The sequence below is a fragment of the Pseudophryne corroboree genome (genome assembly GCF_028390025.1).
Source record: "Pseudophryne corroboree isolate aPseCor3 chromosome 7 unlocalized genomic scaffold, aPseCor3.hap2 SUPER_7_unloc_2, whole genome shotgun sequence".
Taxonomy (NCBI): domain Eukaryota; kingdom Metazoa; phylum Chordata; class Amphibia; order Anura; family Myobatrachidae; genus Pseudophryne; species Pseudophryne corroboree.
The window spans coordinates 1,409,625-1,423,502 of NW_026967611.1; the positions used below are offsets into that span (position 1 = coordinate 1,409,625).

At 35.8% G+C, this 13,878-nt stretch overlaps 4 non-coding genes across 4 annotated transcripts; all 4 read right to left on the reverse strand.

The window, feature by feature from the left end:
* Positions 1 to 2,343: 2,343 nt before the first annotated feature.
* TRNAS-ACU (transfer RNA serine (anticodon ACU)) lies at positions 2,344 to 2,417 on the reverse strand. The gene has a single exon. It is a non-coding gene; the product is annotated as a tRNA-Ser (tRNA).
* Positions 2,418 to 5,847: 3,430 nt separating this feature from the next.
* Positions 5,848 to 5,921, reverse strand: TRNAS-ACU (transfer RNA serine (anticodon ACU)). The gene has a single exon. It is a non-coding gene; the product is annotated as a tRNA-Ser (tRNA).
* Positions 5,922 to 9,345: 3,424 nt separating this feature from the next.
* On the reverse strand, positions 9,346 to 9,419 carry TRNAS-ACU (transfer RNA serine (anticodon ACU)). Its single transcript has one exon. It is a non-coding gene; the product is annotated as a tRNA-Ser (tRNA).
* Positions 9,420 to 12,842: 3,423 nt separating this feature from the next.
* Positions 12,843 to 12,916, reverse strand: TRNAS-ACU (transfer RNA serine (anticodon ACU)). The gene has a single exon. It is a non-coding gene; the product is annotated as a tRNA-Ser (tRNA).
* Between the last annotated feature and the right edge of the window lie 962 nt (positions 12,917 to 13,878).

A 13,878-nucleotide genomic window follows, 5' to 3' on the forward strand; every position in this document is an offset into this window, starting at 1 on the left:
TAAGAAGAGCTGATCTCTGCTGGAAGCTAGGCTGGAAGCAGGTAAATCTGTAACTGGAAACAGATGAGTCCCAGAGGACTGGAGAGTCAGGCTGCACCGCAGGTGGTAGACTAGAGCGGGTCTCTTTAGTGGAGGTTTGGAGATGGTAACTGGAACCTGGAAAACAACCACGGGAGAGAGACAAACTGGAACTAGGTTTGACAACCAAATCACTGACGCCTTCCTTGCTCAGGCACAGAATACTTATACCTGCAGCAAGGAAGGGATTGGCTAGGCAATTATGCAGATTACAAAGGAAACAGCGGATTGGTGGAAATGAACAGGTGACAGAATCCAACATGGCTGCGCCCATGCAGACACTTGGAGGGAAGATTGGTTTGATAATCCATGTGGGAACTTTAACAGCAATGGCGGCGCCGGCCACAGTAAACAGGAGACGCCAGACTGATGAGTGCACATTTGAACCACGCGGGCAACAGCGGAGGCCGCGGCTGACATAAGCGCCACTCTGACATCCTGCATGCAGAAACTCAGGGACGGCGGCGGAGGCCGCGGGAGATGCCATTCAAGATGTAACATGGCGCCGCTGTGACAGCGTCTCAGAGTGACAGGAGAGGAGGCAGGAATGGGGACATCAGAATAACAGATGGGATCCGGTCCTGGAGCGCTGAGCCAGCCTTAGGAGGCATCAGAAAGGTAAGTTATGGCGTCCAGATACCCGGATCGTGACAGTATACACTAGAGGTCTTTCCAAACCCCCTAATCCTAACATTGTAATTTGCTTTAGGGCGCACCTCCAATTAGTCTAGTGTTTCTTGCTGCCTTTCCAATGAAGCAAGTTTAATTTAGTTATAGGTGAAAAACCATCCCTACAAAGGTGTTAATCAGAGACTTGGCTTTGTGGACACTTTTCAGAGAACAACTTTGTTAGCATAAAAGTAAAGCCAGAAAATGAAGAGCTGTTTAATCACTCAATTGGATTTTTTTGCCAGCATATTTCTTTTTCTCTGCAACCCACTGCTAAATTGTGCTTCCTAGCTGTTTTTATAAAATCACTGAATCAAATCTAACTCTGATTACATCAGAGAAGGCCAGGTACCCTACACCATAACAGGGGGTTTGAAATTTTAACTTGTCTACTTAAAGATCACCAAAATCTAAACACAAGGTCAATTACGTCCCTGGGTGGGATTGAACCACCAACCTTTTGGTTAATAGCCGAACACACTAACCGATTGCGCCACAGAGACACTTTGCAAAAAGTACATACTGACAAAGGCTAATAAGCATTTATCTAGAACGTTTCCTAGAAAAACTTTAAAAAGTCAATAATCTGGAGAGTTTTTGTAAGATGTTTCTTCCATCAACCAACGAAGAAACACATAAGTACTTTTCCATGATGAGTGAGTGCTTCAGGTTCTCTTGCACTTACATGTGCAGCAGAGTACTGCAATGGAAGCATGCTGGGCCCATAACCCAGAGGTAGGCAGATTGAAACTATCCTCTGCTATATGCATTTTTTTGTTGTTAAAGTAATCCAAAACTGGGATTGATATTTTGGTTCTTTTATTTTTACTTAAAGTACAATAACTTTTACCATTTTAATTTGTTTTAATAGTATATTGACAGTATAGTTTTCTTTAAAAAATCCACTTAATTTTCTTTACCCTATTATTAAAAGGGTAACTGACAAAAACAAACTACATTGTCACCAGAAGAGCAATACAAAATGTACAAGTGATATATTAAAATCATCTTTCCAGCTTGAATTTCAATGATGCATTGGGGCAACGATTTTGTGAGAAACATCTTCACCCTTAAATAAAGATTTTCTTAATTCCTTACCTGTGTGCTAATTAGATGTCACCTTGTTTTCACATTAAACAGACTTCTACATGAGAAAGCAGCAAGGATGCAGTGGCGTTAATGTTTCCTGGTGTCAACCTGTATTATTTCAGTAGACATTGAAATGAGGATGCATCTTGCTGCCTTTCCAATGAAGCAAGTTTAATTTAGTTATAGGTGAAAAACCATCCCTACAAAGGTGTTAATCAGAGACTTGGCTTTGTGGACACTTTTTAGAGAACAAATTTGTTAGCATAAAAATAAAGGCAGAAAATGAAGAGCTGTTTAATCACTCAATTGGATTTTTCTACCAGCATATTTTTTTCTCTGCAACCCATTGCTAAATTGTGCTTCCTAGCTGTTTTTTTATAAAATCACTGAATCAAATCTAACTCTGATTACATCAGAGAAGGCCAGGTACCCTACACCATAAGAGGGGGTTTGAAATTTTGACTTGTCTACTTAAATATCACCAAAACCTGATCACAAGGTCAATTATGTCCCTGGGTGGGATTGAACCACCAACCTTTTGGTTAGTAGCCAGACACACTAACCGATTGCGCCACAGAGACACTTTGCAAAAAGTACATACTGACAAAGGCTAATAAGCATTCATCTAGAACGTTTCCTAGAAAAACTTTAAAAAGTCAATAATCTGGAGAGTTTTTGTAAGAATTTTCTTAAATCAACCAACGAAGAAACACATTGGTACTTTCCCATGATGAGTGAGTGCTTCAGGATCTCTTGCACTTACATGTGCAGCAGAGTACTGCAATGGAAGCATGCTGGGCCCATTACCCAGAGGTAGGCAGATTGAAACTATCCTCTGCTATATGCATTTTTTTTGTTAAAGTAATCCAAAACTGGGATTGATATGTTAGCTATTTTATGTTTACTTAAAGTACAATGACTTTTACCATTTTAATTTGTTTTAATAGTATATTGACAGTATTGTTTTCTTTCAAAAATCCACTTAATTTTCTTTACCCTATTATTAAAATGGTAATTGACAAAAACAAACTACATTGTCACCAGAAGAGCAATACAAAATGTACAAGTGATATATTAAAATCATCTTTCCAGCTTGAATTTCAAAGATGCATTGGGGCAACGATTTTGTGAGAAACATCTTCACCCTTAAATAAAGATTTTCTTAATTCCTTACCTGTGTGCTAATTAGATATCACCTTGTTTTCACATTAAACAGACTTCCACATGAGAAAGCAGCAAGGATGCAGTGGCGTTAATGTTTCCTGGTGTCAACCCGTATTATTTCAGTAGACATTGAAATGAGGATGCATCTTGCTGCCTTTCCAATGAAGCAAATTTAATTTAGTAATAGGTGAAAAACCATCCCTACAAAGGTGTTAATCAGAGACTTGGCTTTGTGTACACTTTTCAGAGAACAAATTTGTTAGCATAAAAATAAAGCCAGAAAATTAAGAGCTGTTTAATCACTCAATTGGATTTTTTTGCCAGCATATTTCTTTTTCTCTGCAACCCACTGCTAAATTGTGCTTCCTAGCTGTTTTTATAAAATCACTGAATCAAATCTAACTCTGATTACATCAGAGAAGGCCAGGTACCCTACACCATAAGAGGGGGTTTGAAATTTTGATTTGTCTACTTAAAGATCACCAAAATCTGATAACAAGGTCAATTACATCCCTGGGTGGGATTAAACCACCAACCTTTTGGTTAGTAGCCAGACACACTAACCGATTGCGCCACAGAGACACTTTGTAAAAATTACATACTGACAAAGGCTAATAAGCATACATCTAGAACGTTTCCTAGAAAAACTTTAAAAAGTCAATAATCTGGAGAGTTTTTGTAAGATGTTTCTTCCATCAACCAACGAAGAAACACATTGGTACTTTCCCATGATGAGTGAGTGCTTCAGGATCTCTTGCACTTACATGTGCAGCAGAGTACTGCAATGGAAGCATGCTGGGCCCATAACCCAGAGGTAGGCAGATTGAAACTATCCTTTGCTATATGCATTTTTTTTTGTTAATTTAAGTAATCAAAACTGGGATTGATATTTTTGCTCTTTTATTTTTACTTAAAGTACAATAACTTTTACCATTTTAATTTGTTTTAATAGTATATTGACAGTATAGTTTTCTTTTAAAAAATCCACTTAATTTTCTTTACCCTATTATTAAAAGGGTAATTGACAAAAACAAACTACATTGTCACCAGAAGAGCAATACAAAATGTACAAGTGATATATTAAAATCATCTTTCCAGCTTGAATTTCAATGATGCATTGGGGCAACGATTTTGTGAGAAACATCTTCACCCTTAAATAAAGATTTTCTTAATTCCTTACCTGTGTGCTAATTAGATATCACCTTGTTTTCACATTAAACAGACTTCCACATGAGAAAGCAGCAAGGATGCAGTGGCGTTAATGTTTCCTGGTGTCAACCCGTATTATTTCAGCAGACATTGAAATGAGGATGCATCTTGCTGCCTTTCCAATGAAGCAAATTTAATTTAGTAATAGGTGAAAAACCATCCCTACAAAGGTGTTAATCAGAGACTTGGCTTTGTGGACACTTTTCAGAGAACAAATTTGTTAGCATAAAAATAAAGCCAGAAAATTAAGAGCTGTTTAATCACTCAATTTGATTTTTTTGCCAGCATATTTCTTTTTCTCTGCAACCCACTGCTAAATTGTGCTTCCTAGCTGTTTTTATAAAATCAATATATCAAATCTAACTCTGATTACATCAGAGAAGGCCAGGTACCCTACACCATAACAGGGGGTTTGAAATTTTGACTTGTCTACTTAAAGATCACCAAAATCTGATAACAAGGTCAATTACGTCCCTGGGTGGGATTGAACCACCAACCTTTTGGTTAGTAGTCGGACACACTAACCGATTGCGCCACAGAGACACTTTGCAAAAAGTACATACTGACAAAGGCTAATAAGCATACATCTAGAACGTTTCCTAGAAAAACTTTAAAAAGTCAATAATCTGGAGAGTTTTTGTAAGATGTTTCTTCCATCAATCAACGAAGAAACACATTGGTACTTTCCCATGATGAGTGAGTGCTTCAGGATCTCTTGCACTTACATGTGCAGCAGAGTACTGCAATGGAAGCATGCTGGGCCCATAACCCAGAGGTAGGCAGATTGAAACTATCCTTTGCTATATGCATTTTTTTTTGTTAATTTAAGTAATCAAAACTGGGATTGATATTTTTGCTCTTTTATTTTTACTTAAAGTACAATAACTTTTACCATTTTAATTTGTTTTAATAGTATATTGACAGTATAGTTTTCTTTAAAAAATCCACTTAATTTTCTTTACCCTATTATTAAAAGGGTAACTGACAAAAACAAACTACATTGTCACCAGAAGAGCAATACAAAATGTACAAGTGATATATTAAAATCATCTTTCCAGCTTGAATTTCAATGATGCATTGGGGCAACGATTTTGTGAGAAACATCTTCACCCTTAAATAAAGATTTTCTTAATTCCTTACCTGTGTGCTAATTAGATGTCACCTTGTTTTCACATTAAACAGACTTCTACATGAGAAAGCAGCAAGGATGCAGTGGCGTTAATGTTTCCTGGTGTCAACCTGTATTATTTCAGTAGACATTGAAATGAGGATGCATCTTGCTGCCTTTCCAATGAAGCAAGTTTAATTTAGTTATAGGTGAAAAACCATCCCTACAAAGGTGTTAATCAGAGACTTGGCTTTGTGGACACTTTTTAGAGAACAAATTTGTTAGCATAAAAATAAAGGCAGAAAATGAAGAGCTGTTTAATCACTCAATTGGATTTTTCTACCAGCATATTTTTTTCTCTGCAACCCATTGCTAAATTGTGCTTCCTAGCTGTTTTTTTATAAAATCACTGAATTAAATCTAACTCTGATTACATCAGAGAAGGCCAGGTACCCTACACCATAAGAGGGGGTTTGAAATTTTGACTTGTCTACTTAAATATCACCAAAACCTGATCACAAGGTCAATTATGTCCCTGGGTGGGATTGAACCACCAACCTTTTGGTTAGTAGCCAGACACACTAACCGATTGCGCCACAGAGACACTTTGCGAAAAGTACATACTGACAAAGGCTAATAAGCATTCATCTAGAACGTTTCCTAGAAAAACTTTAAAAAGTCAATAATCTGGAGAGTTTTTGTAAGAATTTTCTTAAATCAACCAACGAAGAAACACATTGGTACTTTCCCATGATGAGTGAGTGCTTCAGGATCTCTTGCACTTACATGTGCAGCAGAGTACTGCAATGGAAGCATGCTGGGCCCATTACCCAGAGGTAGGCAGATTGAAACTATCCTCTGCTATATGCATTTTTTTTGTTAAAGTAATCCAAAACTGGGATTGATATGTTAGCTATTTTATGTTTACTTAAAGTACAATGACTTTTACCATTTTAATTTGTTTTAATAGTATATTGACAGTATTGTTTTCTTTCAAAAATCCACTTAATTTTCTTTACCCTATTATTAAAATGGTAATTGACAAAAACAAACTACATTGTCACCAGAAGAGCAATACAAAATGTACAAGTGATATATTAAAATCATCTTTCCAGCTTGAATTTCAAAGATGCATTGGGGCAACGATTTTGTGAGAAACATCTTCACCCTTAAATAAAGATTTTCTTAATTCCTTACCTGTGTGCTAATTAGATATCACCTTGTTTTCACATTAAACAGACTTCCACATGAGAAAGCAGCAAGGATGCAGTGGCGTTAATGTTTCCTGGTGTCAACCCGTATTATTTCAGTAGACATTGAAATGAGGATGCATCTTGCTGCCTTTCCAATGAAGCAAATTTAATTTAGTAATATGTGAAAAACCATCCCTACAAAGGTGTTAATCAGAGACTTGGCTTTGTGTACACTTTTCAGAGAACAAATTTGTTAGCATAAAAATAAAGCCAGAAAATTAAGAGCTGTTTAATCACTCAATTGGATTTTTTTGCCAGCATATTTCTTTTTCTCTGCAACCCACTGCTAAATTGTGCTTCCTAGCTGTTTTTATAAAATCACTGAATCAAATCTAACTCTGATTACATCAGAGAAGGCCAGGTACCCTACACCATAAGAGGGGGTTTGAAATTTTGATTTGTCTACTTAAAGATCACCAAAATCTGAAAACAAGGTCAATTACATCCCTGGGTGGGACTAAACCACCAACCTTTTGGTTTGTAGCCAGACACACTAACCGATTGCGCCACAGAGACACTTTGTAAAAATTACATACTGACAAAGGCTAATAAGCATACATCTAGAACGTTTCCTAGAAAAACTTTAAAAAGTCAATAATCTGGAGAGTTTTTGTAAGATGTTTCTTCCATCAACCAACGAAGAAACACATTGGTACTTTCCCATGATGAGTGAGTGCTTCAGGATCTCTTGCACTTACATGTGCAGCAGAGTACTGCAATGGAAGCATGCTGGGCCCATAACCCAGAGGTAGGCAGATTGAAACTATCCTTTGCTATATGCATTTTTTTTTGTTAATTTAAGTAATCAAAACTGGGATTGATATTTTTGCTCTTTTATTTTTACTTAAAGTACAATAACTTTTACCATTTTAATTTGTTTTAATAGTATATTGACAGTATAGTTTTATTTTAAAAAATCCACTTAATTTTCTTTACCCTATTATTAAAAGGGTAATTGACAAAAACAAACTACATTGTCACCAGAAGAGCAATACAAAATGTACAAGTGATATATTAAAATCATCTTTCCAGCTTGAATTTCAATGATGCATTGGGGCAACGATTTTGTGAGAAACATCTTCACCCTTAAATAAAGATTTTCTTAATTCCTTACCTGTGTGCTAATTAGATATCACCTTGTTTTCACATTAAACAGACTTCCACATGAGAAAGCAGCAAGGATGCAGTGGCGTTAATGTTTCCTGGTGTCAACCCGTATTATTTCAGCAGACATTGAAATGAGGATGCATCTTGCTGCCTTTCCAATGAAGCAAATTTAATTTAGTAATAGGTGAAAAACCATCCCTACAAAGGTGTTAATCAGAGACTTGGCTTTGTGGACACTTTTCAGAGAACAAATTTGTTAGCATAAAAATAAAGCCAGAAAATTAAGAGCTGTTTAATCACTCAATTTGATTTTTTTGCCAGCATATTTCTTTTTCTCTGCAACCCACTGCTAAATTGTGCTTCCTAGCTGTTTTTATAAAATCAATATATCAAATCTAACTCTGATTACATCAGAGAAGGCCAGGTACCCTACACCATAACAGGGGGTTTGAAATTTTGACTTGTCTACTTAAAGATCACCAAAATCTGACAACAAGGTCAATTACGTCCCTGGGTGGGATTGAACCACCAACCTTTTGGTTAGTAGTCGGACACACTAACCGATTGCGCCACAGAGACACTTTGCAAAAAGTACATACTGACAAAGGCTAATAAGCATACATCTAGAACGTTTCCTAGAAAAACTTTAAAAAGTCAATAATCTGGAGAGTTTTTGTAAGATGTTTCTTCCATCAATCAACGAAGAAACACATTGGTACTTTCCCATGATGAGTGAGTGCTTCAGGATCTCTTGCACTTACATGTGCAGCAGAGTACTGCAATGGAAGCATGCTGGGCCCATAACCCAGAGGTAGGCAGATTGAAACTATCCTTTGCTATATGCATTTTTTTTTGTTAATTTAAGTAATCAAAACTGGGATTGATATTTTTGCTCTTTTATTTTTACTTAAAGTACAATAACTTTTACCATTTTAATTTGTTTTAATAGTATATTGACAGTATAGTTTTCTTTAAAAAATCCACTTAATTTTCTTTACCCTATTATTAAAAGGGTAACTGACAAAAACAAACTACATTGTCACCAGAAGAGCAATACAAAATGTACAAGTGATATATTAAAATCATCTTTCCAGCTTGAATTTCAATGATGCATTGGGGCAACGATTTTGTGAGAAACATCTTCACCCTTAAATAAAGATTTTCTTAATTCCTTACCTGTGTGCTAATTAGATGTCACCTTGTTTTCACATTAAACAGACTTCTACATGAGAAAGCAGCAAGGATGCAGTGGCGTTAATGTTTCCTGGTGTCAACCTGTATTATTTCAGTAGACATTGAAATGAGGATGCATCTTGCTGCCTTTCCAATGAAGCAAGTTTAATTTAGTTATAGGTGAAAAACCATCCCTACAAAGGTGTTAATCAGAGACTTGGCTTTGTGGACACTTTTTAGAGAACAAATTTGTTAGCATAAAAATAAAGGCAGAAAATGAAGAGCTGTTTAATCACTCAATTGGATTTTTCTACCAGCATATTTTTTTCTCTGCAACCCATTGCTAAATTGTGCTTCCTAGCTGTTTTTTTATAAAATCACTGAATCAAATCTAACTACATCAGAGAAGGCCAGGTACCCTACACCATAAGAGGGGGTTTGAAATTTTGACTTGTCTACTTAAATATCACCAAAACCTGATCACAAGGTCAATTATGTCCCTGGGAGGGATTGAACCACCAACCTTTTGGTTAGTAGCCAGACACACTAACCGATTGCGCCACAGAGACACTTTGCAAAAAGTACATACTGACAAAGGCTAATAAGCATTTATCTAGAACGTTTCCTAGAAAAACTTTAAAAAGTCAATAATCTGGAGAGTTTTTGTAAGAATTTTCTTAAATCAACCAACAAAGAACACATTGGTACTTTCCCATGATGAGTGAGTGCTTCAGGATCTCTTGCACTTACATGTGCAGCAGAGTACTGCAATGGAAGCATGCTGGGCCCATTACCCAGAGGTAGGCAGATTGAAACTATCCTCTGCTATATGCATTTTTTTTGTTAAAGTAATCCAAAACTGGGATTGATATGTTAGCTATTTTATGTTTACTTAAAGTACAATGACTTTTACCATTTTAATTTGTTTTAATAGTATATTGACAGTATTGTTTTCTTTCAAAAATCCACTTAATTTTCTTTACCCTATTATTAAAATGGTAATTGACAAAAACAAACTACATTGTCACCAGAAGAGCAATACAAAATGTACAAGTGATATATTAAAATCATCTTTCCAGCTTGAATTTCAAAGATGCATTGGGGCAACGATTTTGTGAGAAACATCTTCACCCTTAAATAAAGATTTTCTTAATTCCTTACCTGTGTGCTAATTAGATATCACCTTGTTTTCACATTAAACAGACTTCCACATGAGAAAGCAGCAAGGATGCAGTGGCGTTAATGTTTCCTGGTGTCAACCCGTATTATTTCAGTAGACATTGAAATGAGGATGCATCTTGCTGCCTTTCCAATGAAGCAAATTTAATTTAGTAATAGGTGAAAAACCATCCCTACAAAGGTGTTAATCAGAGACTTGGCTTTGTGTACACTTTTCAGAGAACAAATTTGTTAGCATAAAAATAAAGCCAGAAAATTAAGAGCTGTTTAATCACTCAATTGGATTTTTTTGCCAGCATATTTCTTTTTCTCTGCAACCCACTGCTAAATTGTGCTTCCTAGCTGTTTTTATAAAATCACTGAATCAAATCTAACTCTGATTACATCAGAGAAGGCCAGGTACCCTACACCATAAGAGGGGGTTTGAAATTTTGACTTGTCTACTTAAAGATCACCAAAATCTGATAACAAGGTCAATTACATCCCTGGGTGGGATTAAACCACCAACCTTTTGGTTAGTAGCCAGACACACTAATCGATTGCGCCACAGAGACACTTTGTAAAAATTACATACTGACAAAGGCTAATAAGCATACATCTAGAACGTTTCCTAGAAAAACTTTAAAAAGTCAATAATCTGGAGAGTTTTTGTAAGATGTTTCTTCCATCAACCAACGAAGAAACACATTGGTACTTTCCCATGATGAGTGAGTGCTTCAGGATCTCTTGCACTTACATGTGCAGCAGAGTACTGCAATGGAAGCATGCTGGGCCCATAACCCAGAGGTAGGCAGATTGAAACTATCCTTTGCTATATGCATTTTTTTTTGTTAATTTAAGTAATCAAAACTGGGATTGATATTTTTGCTCTTTTATTTTTACTTAAAGTACAATAACTTTTACCATTTTAATTTGTTTTAATAGTATATTGACAGTATAGTTTTCTTTTAAAAAATCCACTTAATTTTCTTTACCCTATTATTAAAAGGGTAATTGACAAAAACAAACTACATTGTCACCAGAAGAACAATACAAAATGTACAAGTGATATATTAAAATCATCTTTCCAGCTTGAATTTCAATGATGCATTGGGGCAACGATTTTGTGAGAAACATCTTCACCCTTAAATAAAGATTTTCTTAATTCCTTACCTGTGTGCTAATTAGATATCACCTTGTTTTCACATTAAACAGACTTCCACATGAGAAAGCAGCAAGGATGCAGTGGCGTTAATGTTTCCTGGTGTCAACCCGTATTATTTCAGCAGACATTGAAATGAGGATGCATCTTGCTGCCTTTCCAATGAAGCAAATTTAATTTAGTAATAGGTGAAAAACCATCCCTACAAAGGTGTTAATCAGAGACTTGGCTTTGTGGACACTTTTCAGAGAACAAATTTGTTAGCATAAAAATAAAGCCAGAAAATTAAGAGCTGTTTAATCACTCAATTTGATTTTTTTGCCAGCATATTTCTTTTTCTCTGCAACCCACTGCTAAATTGTGCTTCCTAGCTGTTTTTATAAAATCAATATATCAAATCTAACTCTGATTACATCAGAGAAGGCCAGGTACCCTACACCATAACAGGGGGTTTGAAATTTTGACTTGTCTACTTAAAGATCACCAAAATCTGATAACAAGGTCAATTACGTCCCTGGGTGGGATTGAACCACCAACCTTTTGGTTAGTAGTCGGACACACTAACCGATTGCGCCACAGAGACACTTTGCAAAAAGTACATACTGACAAAGGCTAATAAGCATACATCTAGAACGTTTCCTAGAAAAACTTTAAAAAGTCAATAATCTGGAGAGTTTTTGTAAGATGTTTCTTCCATCAATCAACGAAGAAACACATTGGTACTTTCCCATGATGAGTGAGTGCTTCAGGATCTCTTGCACTTACATGTGCAGCAGAGTACTGCAATGGAAGCATGCTGGGCCCATAACCCAGAGGTAGGCAGATTGAAACTATCCTTTGCTATATGCATTTTTTTTTGTTAATTTAAGTAATCAAAACTGGGATTGATATTTTTGCTCTTTTATTTTTACTTAAAGTACAATAACTTTTACCATTTTAATTTGTTTTAATAGTATATTGACAGTATAGTTTTCTTTAAAAAATCCACTTAATTTTCTTTACCCTATTATTAAAAGGGTAACTGACAAAAACAAACTACATTGTCACCAGAAGAGCAATACAAAATGTACAAGTGATATATTAAAATCATCTTTCCAGCTTGAATTTCAATGATGCATTGGGGCAACGATTTTGTGAGAAACATCTTCACCCTTAAATAAAGATTTTCTTAATTCCTTACCTGTGTGCTAATTAGATGTCACCTTGTTTTCACATTAAACAGACTTCTACATGAGAAAGCAGCAAGGATGCAGTGGCGTTAATGTTTCCTGGTGTCAACCTGTATTATTTCAGTAGACATTGAAATGAGGATGCATCTTGCTGCCTTTCCAATGAAGCAAGTTTAATTTAGTTATAGGTGAAAAACCATCCCTACAAAGGTGTTAATCAGAGACTTGGCTTTGTGGACACTTTTTAGAGAACAAATTTGTTAGCATAAAAATAAAGGCAGAAAATGAAGAGCTGTTTAATCACTCAATTGGATTTTTCTACCAGCATATTTTTTTCTCTGCAACCCATTGCTAAATTGTGCTTCCTAGCTGTTTTTTTATAAAATCACTGAATCAAATCTAACTACATCAGAGAAGGCCAGGTACCCTACACCATAAGAGGGGGTTTGAAATTTTGACTTGTCTACTTAAATATCACCAAAACCTGATCACAAGGTCAATTATGTCCCTGGGAGGGATTGAACCACCAACCTTTTGGTTAGTAGCCAGACACACTAACCGATTGCGCCACAGAGACACTTTGCAAAAAGTACATACTGACAAAGGCTAATAAGCATTTATCTAGAACGTTTCCTAGAAAAACTTTAAAAAGTCAATAATCTGGAGAGTTTTTGTAAGAATTTTCTTAAATCAACCAACAAAGAACACATTGGTACTTTCCCATGATGAGTGAGTGCTTCAGGATCTCTTGCACTTACATGTGCAGCAGAGTACTGCAATGGAAGCATGCTGGGCCCATTACCCAGAGGTAGGCAGATTGAAACTATCCTCTGCTATATGCATTTTTTTTGTTAAAGTAATCCAAAACTGGGATTGATATGTTAGCTATTTTATGTTTACTTAAAGTACAATGACTTTTACCATTTTAATTTGTTTTAATAGTATATTGACAGTATTGTTTTCTTTCAAAAATCCACTTAATTTTCTTTACCCTATTATTAAAATGGTAATTGACAAAAACAAACTACATTGTCACCAGAAGAGCAATACAAAATGTACAAGTGATATATTAAAATCATCTTTCCAGCTTGAATTTCAAAGATGCATTGGGGCAACGATTTTGTGAGAAACATCTTCACCCTTAAATAAAGATTTTCTTAATTCCTTACCTGTGTGCTAATTAGATATCACCTTGTTTTCACATTAAACAGACTTCCACATGAGAAAGCAGCAAGGATGCAGTGGCGTTAATGTTTCCTGGTGTCAACCCGTATTATTTCAGTAGACATTGAAATGAGGATGCATCTTGCTGCCTTTCCAATGAAGCAAATTTAATTTAGTAATAGGTGAAAAACCATCCCTACAAAGGTGTTAATCAGAGACTTGGCTTTGTGTACACTTTTCAGAGAACAAATTTGTTAGCATAAAAATAAAGCCAGAAAATTAAGAGCTGTTTAATCACTCAATTGGATTTTTTTGCCAGCATATTTCTTTTTCTCTGCAACCCACTGCTAAATTGTGCTTCCTAGCTGTTTTTAT